The sequence below is a fragment of the Urocitellus parryii genome, chromosome 3, assembly GCF_045843805.1.
Source record: "Urocitellus parryii isolate mUroPar1 chromosome 3, mUroPar1.hap1, whole genome shotgun sequence".
Taxonomy (NCBI): domain Eukaryota; kingdom Metazoa; phylum Chordata; class Mammalia; order Rodentia; family Sciuridae; genus Urocitellus; species Urocitellus parryii.
The window spans coordinates 197859053-197874659 of NC_135533.1; the positions used below are offsets into that span (position 1 = coordinate 197859053).

The 15607-nt window shown below is 43.8% G+C and overlaps 1 protein-coding gene across 4 annotated transcripts in view; it reads left to right on the top strand.

Moving 5' to 3' along the window:
* Nucleotides 1-15607, top strand: part of LOC144253679 (trafficking kinesin-binding protein 1) — a 115870-nt gene that overhangs the window by 55668 nt on the left and 44595 nt on the right. The window lies entirely within an intron of this gene.

The window sequence follows — 15607 nt, forward strand, 5'->3', positions numbered from 1 at the left end:
ATTGTTGTTGTTCTTTTTAGATATACATGACAGTAGAGTATATTTTGACATATTATACATATATGGAGCATATCTTATTCTAATTAGGATCTCATTCTATGGGTGTACATGATGTGGATCCTCTGTGAGGTCTTTCTGAAAGCTCATAAACCCAGTCTATCATAAGAAAACACCAGATCAACTCAAAACGAGGGACAGTCTACAAAGTAAGTGGCCTTTGTATTCAGAAATATCATTGCCTCGAAACACAGAGACCCAGGAATGGTCCCAGATTAAAGAAGGATCATGGGACCTGTCAGTTCAATGCAACACACCGTCTTGGATTCTTTTGCCATAAAGGATATTATTGGGACAACTGAGGAAGATCTTAGTAAGATCTGAGGGTTAGGTAATAACCTTGTTTCAGTAGACAGAAAGAGAGAGAGAGAGGAGATAGCTGTGATAAAATGTTAGCATTTCCGTAATTCTCAGCTGTCATCAAGGAATGCAGAATATTCATTATTCAGTTTTGGTGGAGGTATACGGGTGTTCATGGGAATATTCTTTAAAAGTATTCTGTACATTTAAATATTTTCATAACTAAGAGTTGGGGGCAAAATGTTAAATGCCCTGTCCTAAATGTTAATTATGGTTTGGTAGATAGATATGTCAGTAGGTAGATAGACAGAAAGATAGAAAGAAAGAAACTTGGATCATTTGTTAAGAATACCCTCAATTTGAATTAGAAGATGAGTAGAAACAACAGGATTATGAGTAAAATTCCTGGAGGGAGTATTTTAAAATGTGTGAAATCACCTTTTGTTTTCATCTACATGCTTTCTGGCCCAATGTGGCATCCTGCACACACCATAGTCAGTCTGATACTTGCTGAATGAATCATGCACAGGTGGAGATCCCCACCCCCTTCCCAGAGTTCAGGATAACCCATTCTTTCATTTGGAAGATCTGATTCACAATATTATCATCTTTAGAATTTAATTAAGAAGCCAAATTCAGTAGCATTTGATGAAATTCAAGAATTTCTTCATACTAAGTGTGTTTTAAAATAAACATTGTATTTAAATCTTACACAGTTTTTCAAAATGTAGTTTTGAACTCCTTGCCTCTCAAAAAAGGTGCCTCCTTTTTCTCCTCCCTATGAAGACCATATGTCTTTAACATAGTAGAATGTAGCAATCTTTTTCAGGTTCCAAAAATTTAACCAGAAAATGCTTGTGTACCTAGATCTTCATTTCAGATAGGTTTTAATTTTAAATAAAATCTTTATTATCTTTTGGCTATCTACCTAAAGCCACTTGTGTACCATCGTATGGAAGTAGCAATTCAATTTAGCAGACGTTTTTAGCTACTTAAGCAGAATCCTCAGCTCTAAGGATTCCAGACTGAATGAGACAGTCCATGACCTTGTATAGGGAATTCTTTGTGATGATCTTACCTCAGCTAAAATCTCCCCTCTTGGTTACCTTGCAAGGTTACCTGAATTGCCAGAGAGGTAGAATGGGTCTCTTGGTGTAGCTTTTGGGGTCAGGGAGACCTGTCTCAGTGTAGCTAGGAGATGGCTGAAGTCCAGACATTATAGAATGAGCTGCAATACCCTGAGATGCCCTCACTGGGGGCCACCTTTCAGTGGAGTGAGAACCTGCTTTGTTCACTGTTGCAGGTAAAATCAGGCAGTAAGGAGGAAATGGTTTCAAGATACACAAATGGTAGATTCCTTTCTCAGGTAACATTGTAAGATGTTAGGCTTTAGATTTTTTTTTTTCTTGCCTTGCTCCAGTAGTTAGAAAGGATCTTTATGAATTTGTGGAAATGGATTTAGTGTGAGAGTGAGATTTTTTAAATGCAGATTAGTAAAGAGAAAATGCAATGTTATTGCTAAAGAAGGACTAGGATGAATTAAGTTTCACATAGGCAGTCATCCCGCACGGTTTCCTGTTTGCTAGACATCAGAAGGATCACTTCCTGCCCCTGATCAGCGCTGTCAGCAGGTGGTTGTCACAGATTTATCTCAGATTCTCAAGCACACCCACAGGAAATCTCTCATCTGAAGGCTGTCGTGCAACCCTTCACCAGGGCAACACCTCCACTAGCACCCCACCTTTAGACAGGTGTACCTACTGTGGCGTGGTTTGTATTTTGCTATCCAGTTGCTATGAAACTTCTAGGAAGCTACCATTCTTGTTGCTCCCAAGGGGGAGAAAATATGAGGAGAAGAATCTGGAAGCAGAGAATTGGCCAAGTTCCTGTACCTGCCTGGCCAGCTCCCCTCTGGGCCATGGGCACCTGGCAAGGTCGCCCCAGTGTGCAGCAGGGCAGGACATTCCCATTCCTACAGGTGCTTCGCCCCACCCTGCCCCTCCTCCAGGCTTGTGGGAGCCACCCACTTCTGAGTCCTCTCTGGGTGATGCACACCCCTCCACTCCAGCTGAGCCAGGGCATGTCCACTGCCCAGGCCGGGGCCCAGCTTGTGCCCCTTGGGCCTGGGCCCCGATGGCTTTTCCAGACAGGCATCCAAGAGCTCCCTGAGGGGTAGCCCCCTAGGGTGATGTTTCTGCTTTGGGGCAACTTCGGCAATGTCCCTGAGAGATGTAGGAGGGGAAGAGGAATGTTTTGAATACAATTGCTGGGATGAAGAGAGGAAGACCACCTATGAGCGGCAGGACAGCCTGGACAGCTTGGAAGAGGGTAAATTCTGTGCTTTTCTCTTATTTGATCCTTTCTCTGTTAATGTCAACAGTCTTCACTGTTCTGATTTTACTACCCTCTTGTATATATTTTTTTAAGTTTGAGGTATTAAAGTGCACAGATATGTAAACAGCTTGATGTCTACATAAAACCCCCACCCAGAGAAGCAGCTTCTGCAGCTCCCTAGAATGTCCCCATACCCCTTTCTTGCTGACCCCTGCCTCCTTAGAAACCACTGTTCTGAGTTCTGTCACCTAGAATGGGCTTTGGCACTTCCTGATCTATGTTAGTGGCATCCAGCAGTGGGTATTATTTTGTGTCTGTTTTCTATAGCTTAACTAAGGCCTTTGGTCTTTGAAATTCATCCGTGATACAGGTATGCCATCCTTGGTTTTTTCCTTTGTGGCATTACAAGCACTCTGTTTTAAGAGTTTCAGTTGTTTTATTTTGACTGGGTTTTAATAAGTTAATGAACAAAAAAATGAGTCATTATTAAATAAAACATGTTTTTAATGCCAGCAGTGTTTATTTAAAAAAATGATTAATCACTGATTTGAAATAAGGATAAAAAAAAAAAAACAACTTAGAAATAATTCAAACAGAAAAGCCCAGAGACTGACATTGAAACCTCCAGGGAGGCCACTCTAGAGTCCCATCAGAGGGTTGCCCCTGTTCAAGGAGGAGGAGTACAGGTGGGCCAAATGCTGGAATGAGTTCCTGGTCAGGCTTCTGGAGCTTTACCCACAGCCCAGAGAAAGGGGCTTTGGGGAGTGGAGCCGGTTGAGTAAGCAGTGATTGCCCAGATGTCCTTTAGGACTCTGGAGGAACAATAATCAGAAAACCTTTTCAGTACTTTGCTTTTTAGAATGATCTGTTTTCAGGTCTCAGGATAACATTTATTTTCAAAATTATTTATAACCAGACACATGGTGAAAGTTGTTTTTTTTTTTTAAGTTACTGTTCCAAAAATATTGTTAACATTTCACTTCCAGCATGGTGAAGTGTATTTCATTGCAGAAAAGAAGAATTTGGGACAAGTCATAGGAGAGCAAGGGGCTCAGTTCTGAGGCCTGGAGCTTGACAGGTCCCTTACCTGGCTCTTCCCTGAAGGAGACCGTGGAGGGGAACAGAGTGGGCAGGCTGATGGGGACTTGAAGGTTAAGGAGGACAAGCATTTGTTGGGCCCCTGGAAGTAACCAAAAGAAAGGCATCCGTCTTCTCTTGTAGAAATAGAGCCAGCTCACATTTAACTGGTTTGCTTCCCATCCTTTAAAGCCATGCCAGTCCAAATGTGTCCTGCACCTGTGTCACCCTAGGAGCTTGTTAGAAAGGCAGAATCTCGGGCCCTTCCCCAGACCCAGAATTTGCTTCCTAATGAGATCTAATAACCAAATTATAATTTCCATCCTAGGGTTTTTATAGGAGGAAAGCTAAACAACTCAACCAAAGTCACATGGCTAATTAGTGGTTCCAACCTATGTAGAATGGCTTGAGAGTTCTCTGCTTTTAATCCCGATGCCAGTTATCAGTTCTCAAACTTGGGTGCCTGGCCAGCCGTGTCAGCGTCTCCCAGGAACTTGTCAGAAATGCACATTCTTGGGACCCAACCCAGACCTACTGTATCAGAAACTTTGGGGTGAGGCCCGGTAATCTTGAGTTTTAACACACCCTCTGGGTGATTCTGTGCACATTGTCCTGTGCTAGTCCACATCTCAGATACCAGCGTGTCTGCCTTGTCATAGAGTTCAAGGGAAGAACCTGCCCTGCATTTACCATGTTATGATTTACAGTTATATTCTCTTCCTTCTCTTGAGCTCCCATCTAATATCTCCCCTTTCTCTAGTAAAATACTTTCAGCTGTCCTATAGGTCAAATGATAATAATATTTTCAGAATAGTAATCTCAAGAGAAAAACCCTTTATTGCCAACATGCTTCTTTTGTGTGTGTGTGCAATAGAACTGCCTGGAGGAGGTCTGTGAGGTGGCTCAGGAAGAGTGCAACTTCAAAGGTTTGGTTACGTGGTCAGGTTTTCTGGAAGCCTGTCGTGTATCCCAAAGCAAGCTGGGCAGGACCCTGTTTTCCATCACAGTTATACCACCCTTGTCTTGAGTCATGGGAAGCCGGTTCCAAGTGTGTAAGAGGAGCAAGTAGCAAAAGCACACGCAAGGATGTGGCTCCTGGGGTGCTTTTCTTCACTGTCCACTTATCTAAACCAAGTGCTTTTGTTTGAAGACTGAAGGACAAAATTCGTACTTGAGTTGCTCTGATAGTTACAGGTACAGCATATATCTGTTGATCTCTCCCAGTCACCTTGTAAGTGCAAGGCACTTGCTGACGTCGCCCATTTAATCTTACAAACAGATGTTGAGGTAAATATTATTCCCATTTTGGCAATCAAAACACCTGAGGCTCAGTCAGGTCGGCCTTGTCCAGGGTGCCTCAGTGGTAGAGGGGGGTCCTCCTTCTATACACCTAGGCTCTTGTACTTAGAGTTCCAGACCCTCTTAGGTCCTTCCCGAGGATCATCTCATTTAATCCTGACCTACCAGGCAGCAAGGCTGTGCTTTTTTCTGGGGAGAGGACATATTCCGGCTCTGCATGGTGCCAAAACCAAAATCAATGTGCCGGGTGGCGTGCTTAGAGGAAGCTTTGTTGCGTTCCCAGCCCCTTCTCCTTGGGGTGAGATCAGCAGGGCTGACCTATGTAGATGAAGTGGTGGGCCACCCTGGAATGAGGAGGATGGGTGCAAAGTGAAGCTGGTGCTTTGTTGCCTGGCAGATCCATGTGGCTTTCTCAGGAGATGCCTGAAGGAGCCTGGTGTGCTCATTTCTTCTCACCTGCACATATCCAAGGCTGTTGTCTATTGCTTGATGAGTTGCTAAATTTTGGCAGATGTCCTCCAGGATCACTCAGGAGAAGGTAGGATTTAAGTGGAGCATGTGGAATAGTCAGGAATTTGCCAAGTGCTCTGGTGGTTGAAGTTCCCTGAGACCACAGCATGTATCTCCTCCCCGTAGGGTGCCTGCCTACAGTCAGGGCGTGGGCAAGCTTCGGTCTTTTGTATGAAGGGCAGTTTTCCAATGCTGAACACTAACCAGAGTTTATAATCTGGACAGAGATTTAAAAAAAAAAAAATACCCACGGGTGCTGGGAGCCCAGAGCCTGATGGAGTGCCCTGGGCCAGATGCCCAGTGGCAGCACCAGCACCTGCTGGCTGTAAGTTCTCCATTTGGTTCCAAGGTGAACCTTGGGAAGTGGCACAAATAAATCACCTTCATCCAACTCAAAGGAGTGTTCCTGGGCTGCAGGGGGAGGGCTGGGCCCCATGGAGAGTGATTGGTGTTTTAGCCCTGAAGGTGGTTGTCCTACCTCAGGCCCCTGTGGGCTGTGGAGTGGGACCATCCGCTCAGAGAAGGGGCCTGTGGCCTGGTGTCTTGTTAACAGTGTGTGACACTGGAGGGTGATGAGCAAGTCTTCCTGGAGGATCATGGATGAGGAAGGAGCTGACCCAGTTTCTCAGTTACCAACTGCAGCACAATCGAAGGTCTCTTTGCATGTGGTTTTCATTGTCCTGGTCTCCACTTAGGGCTTGATTCTCCATGTCCATGGGTACACACAGGTCTCCCAGTGATGTCAGTTCCCCTACTGGAGTTGGGGGACAAGCATCACCTCATAGCGGGCCCTGGGCAGAGCTTACTCACCATCTCTGTATTGTCCCTCTGCTGATCTGCTCACCACTGGGTCTGTCTCTGTTCGCCTGAACTTACCAGTGGCACCACACTTCCTGCGGCTTCTCTGTCCTGTGCTAGCGTGTGCAGGTGTCTTACCTTCTCAACTAGGTCAAGAATTCCTTGAGGGTAGGATTCATTATTTACTCAAAAGATAACAATGAAGAGCTGCAGTTTGGGGGTCAAACTGATCAGACCCTCCCATAATAGCTCTGAGACCATGGGCAGGTGTCTAAAATGGGACAATAGCAGTGCTTTCCTCACAGGACCATGTAAACTATAAAGGAGATGGTATGCATACAGTACTCAGCCAGGTGCAGGCACATGGTGTGTGCTCAGGGTGAGCCATTTGACTGTCACCTCATTAAATGTCTCGGTGATAAATGGCCACCTTAGGTCAACACTGGTGTTTTAGTCTGGGGCAGGGACAGATGATTATAGAATCCAGCCAACCTGGAAATACACAGTTATATCCCATCTGTCCTTGGAATAGCCACTTGGCCTCTCTGTTTTTGTTTAATGGGGATCATATTTGAGTTGTGGGGTTGTTCTGGTCTTAAGTGAAGTAGTACTTATAAAATGCCCAGTGCAGAATTAGCATGAAGCAGATGTTCAGTACTAGTCATTCCATTTATTCCTCTCTGCCTTCTAGATTAGCCTGCTTTGGTACACTGCTCCCAGATACCAAGGCTGAGGAAAGTGAACCAGTAAAATTGCCACGCAACAACTTCAGTTAACAATGGCACTCCAAGCAGTAAGACGAAGCCAGAGTTGTATCCCGATACTCGCTGTTCTTGGCAAGTGGTGCTTTGCTCCTGCTGCCTGATGCAGGGATGGGGCACCACACAGGTGTAGGTGATAGCCCCGTAGACCGCTGTTTGGATGGTTCTGGCTCAGGACTGGCCTCTGCCAGCACCATTGCCCCAGAGAACTTTGGTGCCTTTTCCTGGAAGCCAACAGGCAGAGCCACCTGGGGTGGGATGGGTAGCAGGACTCTGCTGGTTGCTAATACCACAGATACTTAGAAGGCATCCTGTGATGCATGCTTCTTTGCAACTTCCTGTTTCTTCTTCTTTTTATGTCACATTGGACTTGAGCTTGATTGTCCCTTTCCAGTTGGTTTCTTTTTTTGCAGTAAGCCTTAGGGCAGGGAGACGGACTCTACAGCTCACTTGTTTGTCTTGGGGTGACAAGATGTATAACAAGATGTAGATTTCCACACCTCTCTGGAGTGATGGTTAGGAATGAGCTGTTCTTTGCAAATAAAATAGATCTCACCCCCCACCTTTTTTTTTTTTTTAAGTATGAGCTGTGTGTCTGGTTCAAAATGAATGTTTGTGCTGGTTCCTAAATGGAGGATTTGTTATTCCTAAACAATTTGTTTAACAGCACTATTATGGCCCAAGCAAGGCTTAGTCAGGGGCTGAGGTAATAAAAGAATGTTTTTATGTTGTCACAGGGAAGTGACTGGAATATAGTGTGGTTTAGACATGCTTTTTTGCATGTTATTTGGTTACTTTAAATATTGAGGCACAATTGGCACACTGTAAAACTCACTCATTTTAACTGGGCAACTCAGCAACAGCATGTCTGAAAATAAAATGTAGCACAAAAGGGTTTGGGGATTAGCTCAATGGGAGGACATTCCTTGAGAATTTTTTTGACTAGTTTAAAAAAAAAAAAAAAGGACTTTTCCAAATCAGCCTGGTGAATTTTATAAAAGTGGGCAGAACAGCTAGAATAACTGAGACTTGGAGACTTGAATAAGTACTTTCTTCTTGCTGGGTCATGGGAAGAATAGGAAATTCCCAGATGGAGAAGTGGGAGAAAGACTGTTTCTACAGAGTCAGACACCTGAGAGTGCCAGGCCAGACACCCGAGAGTGGCATCACCAGGCGTGTCTGAGCTATGCAAAAAGAATAGACTGAGGATTGGTGGGGAGGTGGGAAGGGTGGATAGGCCAGGTAGAGATGGCCTGTGTTGAAGCTGCTGCTTGCAGGAAGGGGCGGAAATTTGAAAGCCCAATGGGAACTAGTTAAATTCAAAAGCACAGAGACAAGACTTTAAAGGACATCTATTTTGTAATGCCTGGAAACTTGGCTTGAATGGTGACTCATTTAGGATTTTTTTTTTTTTTTTTTTTAAAGAGAGAGTGAGAGAGGAGAGAGAGAGAGAGAATTTTTAATATTTATTTTTTAGTTCTCGGCGGACACAACATCCCCGTTGGTATGTGGTGCTGAGGATCGAACGCATGCCAGGCGAGCGCGCTACCGCTTGAGCCACATCCCCAGCCCCTCATTTAGGATTTTATGGGAAGCTTTTCAGCTGGGCTCTCAGGTTCTGAACCTCCACCCTCCACCTTGTGACAGGGCAGACAGTAAGTAGTAAGTTGCCTTCCCTGAGTGTCCAGGGCCACACAGAATGATACTTTTTCATCTTGAAAACTGCTGCTGCTGGTCATAGTGAGAGAGGGCCCTTCCACTGCCTTGTGGACTTTTCATTTTTCTTTCTTTCTTTCTTTAGATACCAGGGATTGAACTCAGGGGCACTCAACCACTGAACCACACCCCCAGCTCTTTTTTGTGTTTTATTAAAGACAGGGTCTCACTGAGTTGCTTAGTGCCTCGCTTTTGCTGAGGCTGGCTTTGAACTTGAGATTCTCCTGCCTTAGCCTCCTGAGCCGCTGGGATTACAGGTGTGCGCTACTGTGCTTGGCGTACTCATTTTTCTGACACCTAATTACCAGTTCTGCCTTGACTGGGCATATCAGAAATCCTAGGGGCGTATATGTATTTTGGAAGTTTATTCAATATGCATGTGTTTTTTATTATAAAAACTATAGAAAACAAAATTTTCTGCAATAATAAAATTAATAAATTGAAACAAATTCTAAGGTACAGATGATAGAAGGAAAAATTATTAGATGGTATTTGGATTCTAAAAAACAAATTGAAAATCTTTTTTAATTAAAGTAATGACCCTGTAAGCCAAACAGAATACAAACAACCCCAAATGTAAATATATGGACAGTCAAGAATATTTGTGGATATGGCTTCTGGGTCTTCTTAGAGTTAGGAGGAGACAAGGTCAGAGGTGTTTTTATTTTTTTACACAAAGACACACAACATATACATTTATCTATGGTGAGTAAATTATTGACTTATTTATTCACTTCAAAAATATATAGATGCATCACACTGACATTAATGGGAGAAACTGAATTATCTGAATTAGCTTAAGAGATGAGAGGAGTATAACAAATTAGAACAATTAAAAAGAAAAAGAGGTGATGAGAGCTATTTGCTCCTTCTACCAAAATGAACGAGGAGTGAGATTTTCTAATATTTCTTAAAGACCACAAATAGGGTTGGTGGAAGCATCAAGGGGGCTTATCAGGCCTGTTAATATGACATGTGACATGGAGCTGAGGTCCCTTAGGAAAACATGCTGCTGGGGACGAAACCTGAAGTTCCCCGCGTGGGTCTCAGCTCTGGCTGCTGCAGACAGCCCTCCCACGGCTCCCACCCTGCACCTCAGTGTCTCCCCATCACTATTGTTTTCTTCCCTTGTGGGTTTGCACCCGGGCCCTCACCCCCAGTTACTCCTGAGCTTCCTACTGGCCAGGGCTCCTTTGCCTGGGGCAGGGACTTGTTCCTACTCAGGGCCTGCCCACATAGATACTTGAGAATTTTTTTGACTATCATCTCATGCCAGTGAGTAGGAGGTGGAAAATGGGTGCCAGCATTTATTCTCCAATTTGTTTGGGGCATGGTTTAATTTTCATCCAAGTTGCACTACTGGATTTTGGACTAAAACACCTCTCAGAATGGTGCCCCCGCAACCCAGTTAGCCGTGACAGCCCAAACACACATCTCCCTCCCTCTGGTCAGCCAGCCCAGGCCTACTCATTCCACCTTGCCCTCGTGATACCTTCCTCTGTCTGCCTTCCCCAAAATGAGCACTTGATTCTCGCCTCATTTCAAAGTGGATTCTGCCCCAGTGGCACCCAGTTGTGATGCTGGCGGGAGGAAAGGAGGGGTCCTGCCACTATGGGTTGTGGTCAGCCCTGTGGGCCTGGCACATCATCCTGCAGTGATATGACTTTCACAAAGCCCTTGGTTTCACTGGGCAAGTTCCATGTTGCTTCTGACCTGTCATGTGCCCATCTCAAAGGGGGACATCAAACCCAGGAAGTAGATTGCTCTTGTCCCCCTCATCTGGCAAGAGGTGCAGATCCTGTACTTTGTGATTTACCTCCTGCTTTATCTGATCTCACAGATATCTCACGGAAAGAGCCCACTTCTCTCTATTCCACTGCCAGCCAGGACCTTCCTGGATTAGTCCAGCAGTCCGGACTCTGGTCACTGTAAATTGCCTTGCATCCCCTCCCCCATGGCTCCCCAATGAGATCAAAATGTTTTCTGAAACACAAACCTCACACTTTCCCTTTGAAAAACCCTGCAGTGGCTTTTCATTGTCCTGTGATAAAAGTTCTGTAGAGAGGCTCGCCAGGCCTTGAACCCCCGGACACCTCTCCCTGGCTTTCCTGTTTCCCTTGCACCCCAGGAGGGCAGGTGACCTGACTCATTGGGCATAGAGCCTGGTGATGATAATGAATGCCTTTTAGGTGTGAGTTCACTAGTACTAGAGGCTACATAAGTGTGTCACGTGGCTACTTGATGACCTAGACAGGGTACGTTTAATTTCTTTTTCTAGGATTTAGACCATAATGTTAATGTATTAGTTATTATGGAGGTTTGGGGCTGTTCCTTTATCTTCTTTTTTTGTTTTGTTTGGGGGCATTGGAAGTGAGTTTACTTGGTAGTGCTCTCTGGGTCAGAAAAGGAGCTTCCATTTGAAAGAGAGAAAAACTTGGCCACGGTTTGTTGTCGATTTAGTGTCTAGAAAGTTGCTGCTTGAAAAGCACAGCCTGTACTTATCTTACACTCTAATGGCTTGGTTTCTTATTTTCCCGGCCTCATTGGTCTCAGCCCTGCCCCCTTACTTCTTGGAAGAGGAAACCCAAGACTCAGCCATTAAGAGACCTGCCCAGGCCTCCTGGCCTTTGTCTCCTGTAAAAATCTAAGCCTCAAAGTCAAGACTCTTCCTCCCCCAATACCATCAGCGCTTCTTACTCTGTTCACACACATCCTGAGCACTGTTGACTGGTTCCAGCCCTGGCCTCTCTCTTGTGTCCTTTGTGGCTCTCTGTCAGACTGGCCTAGGCCTAGGATCAGTCCCTGCAGTGCAGCCCCATTCTCCCCATTCTCTGTGACATTGTGTTCTTGACATCTATGGAGTCACCGCTGGAACTCCACCTGCCATGCAGGGTTGCTATGAAGGTTCAATCAGAAGGAATATCATGTCCCGAGAGACAGCATAGGGGCACCATAGGTGTTAGCCATGCTCCTGCTGGGGACACTGTTCTTGTTTTGCATTTGCTCTTGCTAGCTGTCTGGCATTGAGCGAGTTATTTCCTTTTTCTGGGCCACAGTTCTCCATTTGTAAAATGGTGTTGGTGAAAGTGCCCACCCCATGATATTGCTCTGAGGATTACTAGAGAGAATCCACACAGAGGGTTATGAATGACCTGGCCATAGACGTATTCTCAGTGGGATCTGCTCAGATGGATAACCTGAGCACTCTGAGTTGACCCATACATGATGTAGAAAGGCACAAGACACCACCCTGTACCCCCATGAAGGTGTACACTTATTATCTGTCAATTGTTTAAAAAAAAAGTTCTATTGCTGCTGGTATAAATTTCTCTTAAAAGTAAGCTTGGAGACTACCCTAGAACCTTATATTGTGGCTGACTATATATTTTCCCTGAAAAGTATTTAAAGTAATCCCCCCAATGGTTATTGTAGAATAAAAAGAAAATTAAAATTTGTGAATGTATCCAAATGTCAGCTTCTTTGTGGCTATCCTTAATTTTTTTTACTGAATACTATGAATTTATGCGTTTCTCTCTCCCCCCAAATTGGTATAATATGCCAAAAGCCAAGTGCCAATGTCTCGGCTTGGCACAGAATCACGAGCCACCACACAGCTTTGTAGATTCAAACAGCAATTCTTTTTTTTTTTTTTTAATTTAGAGGATTTTTGTTTTATTTGTTGTTTCATTACAGTGAAATGACTTTTTTTGTCTTTCAAATATACTGTTATATGTCATTTAGATATTTGCACCTGGTGATAGCACCAGATGAAAGGATTAATAATTGGAAAATAATTTCTATACAACATTACACATAAACACTCTTACTATTTACTATTTATAAATCTTTTAGCACAACAAGTATTGAGAGTATACACTTTATATGTTCTATCTAAAACTCTTCTATTTATTTTTATTCTTTTTAGTTATACATAATATTAGGATTCATTTTAACATAATTATAAAAACATGGAATATAATTTAGTCTAATTCAGTCCCCAGTACTTCCTCTTTTCCTCCCCTTCTGCCTCCCCCTGTTCTCTCCTGTCTACTCATCTTTATGCTATTAGAGGGTTTTTTTTAATTATTGCCTTGTGTATAGACATTGCATTGAGATTTTCTGTGGCATATTTATATATGTTCATAGGAAAGTTAGGTCAGATTCATTGTACCATTCTTCTCTTATCCAATCCTATCCTGTCCCTCCCCCTACTCTTCTCTACTGATCTTTCTTCTTTTTGGATGGAATCCCTCCCCCCCAAACAGCAATTCTTTATTCCCGAACTCACACCAGCCTCCACACACGTTCAGGGGCAGTCTCGTCCTCCCGCACACTTCACCTACTCCACGAGGCTTTTTCCAAATCCCATTTGAATCTCACGAGAACTCAACAGGAACAAGCAGCAGGAACACCCTAATCCCAGCAGCAATAATCTTCAACCTCAACTTCCCTAAAACCCATATTCTTAAACCGGGAAACGCCTTAAACCGGGAACACCCTAAACCCAAGGACCGGGATACTTCCTCAAACCTGCAGGATACACCTTAAACCTGGATCCACCTCGATCACCTTGAGCAGGGTCATCTTTCTCAAACACACATGCAAGGTTGCAGCAAATTTCCAAGGCAAGTCCATTTAACATGGGGTACACTGGCAAGGATTACGATGCGTCATACCTACTTGGTAATGGCCCTCAGCATCAATATGTACTTTTAAAACTATAACTGGAATAATAACACACTTCCTTGCAATAGAATAGGCAGTAGGTTTTCACTTATACCACTGACTTGTCTAATTAGATTCAGTCAAAGGTCCTTGCACTTATGGGGGTCTCTGAACCCTGTCCCTTCCCCCCAGCTACAGTTGTGCCATTTGGGGTGTGAAGGGGCACCCCAGCCTCCTTTCACTCTGTGCGTGGTATCAGTGGGTGCCTGATAAAGTGATGCTAGCAAGATCATTGGTGTAGCTGTGCGTTTTTGTTGGGTTCAATTGCTAAGGTATTTTAAAGCTTTTTGAAATTAGCTTTATAAAAGGGCAACACAAGGAATCCTTGTGGTGGTAGATATATAAACATGCACAGGCTGAAGGTTGTATAGAGCTTCATGTACACCTGGTCAGATACACAAACACACACACACACACACACACACACACACACACACTGTAGGTAAAACTGGGGAAATCTGAGGAAGATGCATGGATTGTGTCAATGTTGTATTCCTGTTGTAGTATCATGTGATAATTTTGCAGAATGTTACCATTGAGGGAACCTGACTCCAGGGTATGCGGGATCCCTCTCTAATTTCTTACAACTACATGTGGTTACATGTGACTGACTGTATGAATAATTACAGTGATCTTGGTTCACAAATGGAGCTCTAAAGGTTTAAGTGTAATCTCTGATTAATGTAATGCTAGAGAAATAGCAGCTCTGAATCTTATTCTAGAAGAACATCACATCTATGCAGGAGGAAAACTAACTCCTGGTGGTGGCATAGGAATCTTCACATAGGATTTCTTGTGCCCTGGAGCTGATGGACTATCTAGGGCAATTGGAGCTGGACTTCATCTACATCAAATTAGATTCTGGTTTAAGCCTACTCTTATAAATGTCCTTTGCCACTCCCTCCCTGGCAACTCTGGGTGAGGCAAGGGAAAGGGAAATGGCTCAGGCCATGAGTATCCCTGCAGCAGGCAGGAGGTATCCTGCCATGGAAGTGCTGAATGGAGGGCAGGGGGCAGAGGGCCAGGCTCCTGGCTTGGAGGACTCAGTCTGGTCGGTTTCAGATTCAGGACCAGATTTCAAGGTTCCTCCTTAAGCTAGAAAATCATTCCAACAGCTCAGATTTCTCTGAGCTCATTTGCTAGGATGATCTCTACTTGCATTTAATAAAATATTTAAAGACCTATTGAATTCCAGTTACAGTTTGCCATTAGTAATGCCCCTGAATATGAGTTACTAATACACTTTAATTCCTAATGCCTTGCATGGGCTATGACTGAATGGGCTGGGCCACTAAGAAAGCATCCACTCCTAACAGAATTATTCTCCAGTGTTTTAGTTATGAAGCATTACTAAAAAGTTTTATTTAGCACCAAAGTGACAAGGTTCAAAAAATTTGCACTTTGGCCCTGAATCCATTTACATTCACTCCGTCCCCTGTAGAAGAAAACCTGTGCTACCTTCTCTGTGTTTGTTGAACTGCAAAACAATTCTTTGCCACTGATTTAAAATAAAACAACTATGAGGTTTTTTTTTTTTTTTTTTTTTTTTTTTTTTTTTTTTGGCACACTTCTTTCCGTGCACAACCCTTTTCTTCATTAGAAGGAGAACAAAGACTAGTCCTAAAGCAGCTTGTGAGCCACCTCTGTGACCGCAGTGAAGTGTATGTGTAATGAAACCACAGTGTGTGTGTGTGTGTGTGTGTGTGTGTGTGTGTGTGTGTAGCAGCAACAGCAACAATAGTAGTAGTGTTTTTAAAAATATATATATATCACCCTAGTTTCCTGGTATGAACGCTGGTTGCGTAGGCTTAGAATTGAGGCCATTTGGGAAGAAGGGGCCTGTGCTATTATGAAATTACCAGTTTAAGGTTGTTGTTCAGTAATTAAACCAATTGCTGCTTCCTGAAAGCTCCTGTTCTCTCCATGTGAATCTGTACAGTCAATAGGCTCTGGATCCTATGGGAATTATGGAAATTCATTCATGGGAGCTGTGCTGCTGACCTCCTCCCCATTCACTTCAATTTGCTGAG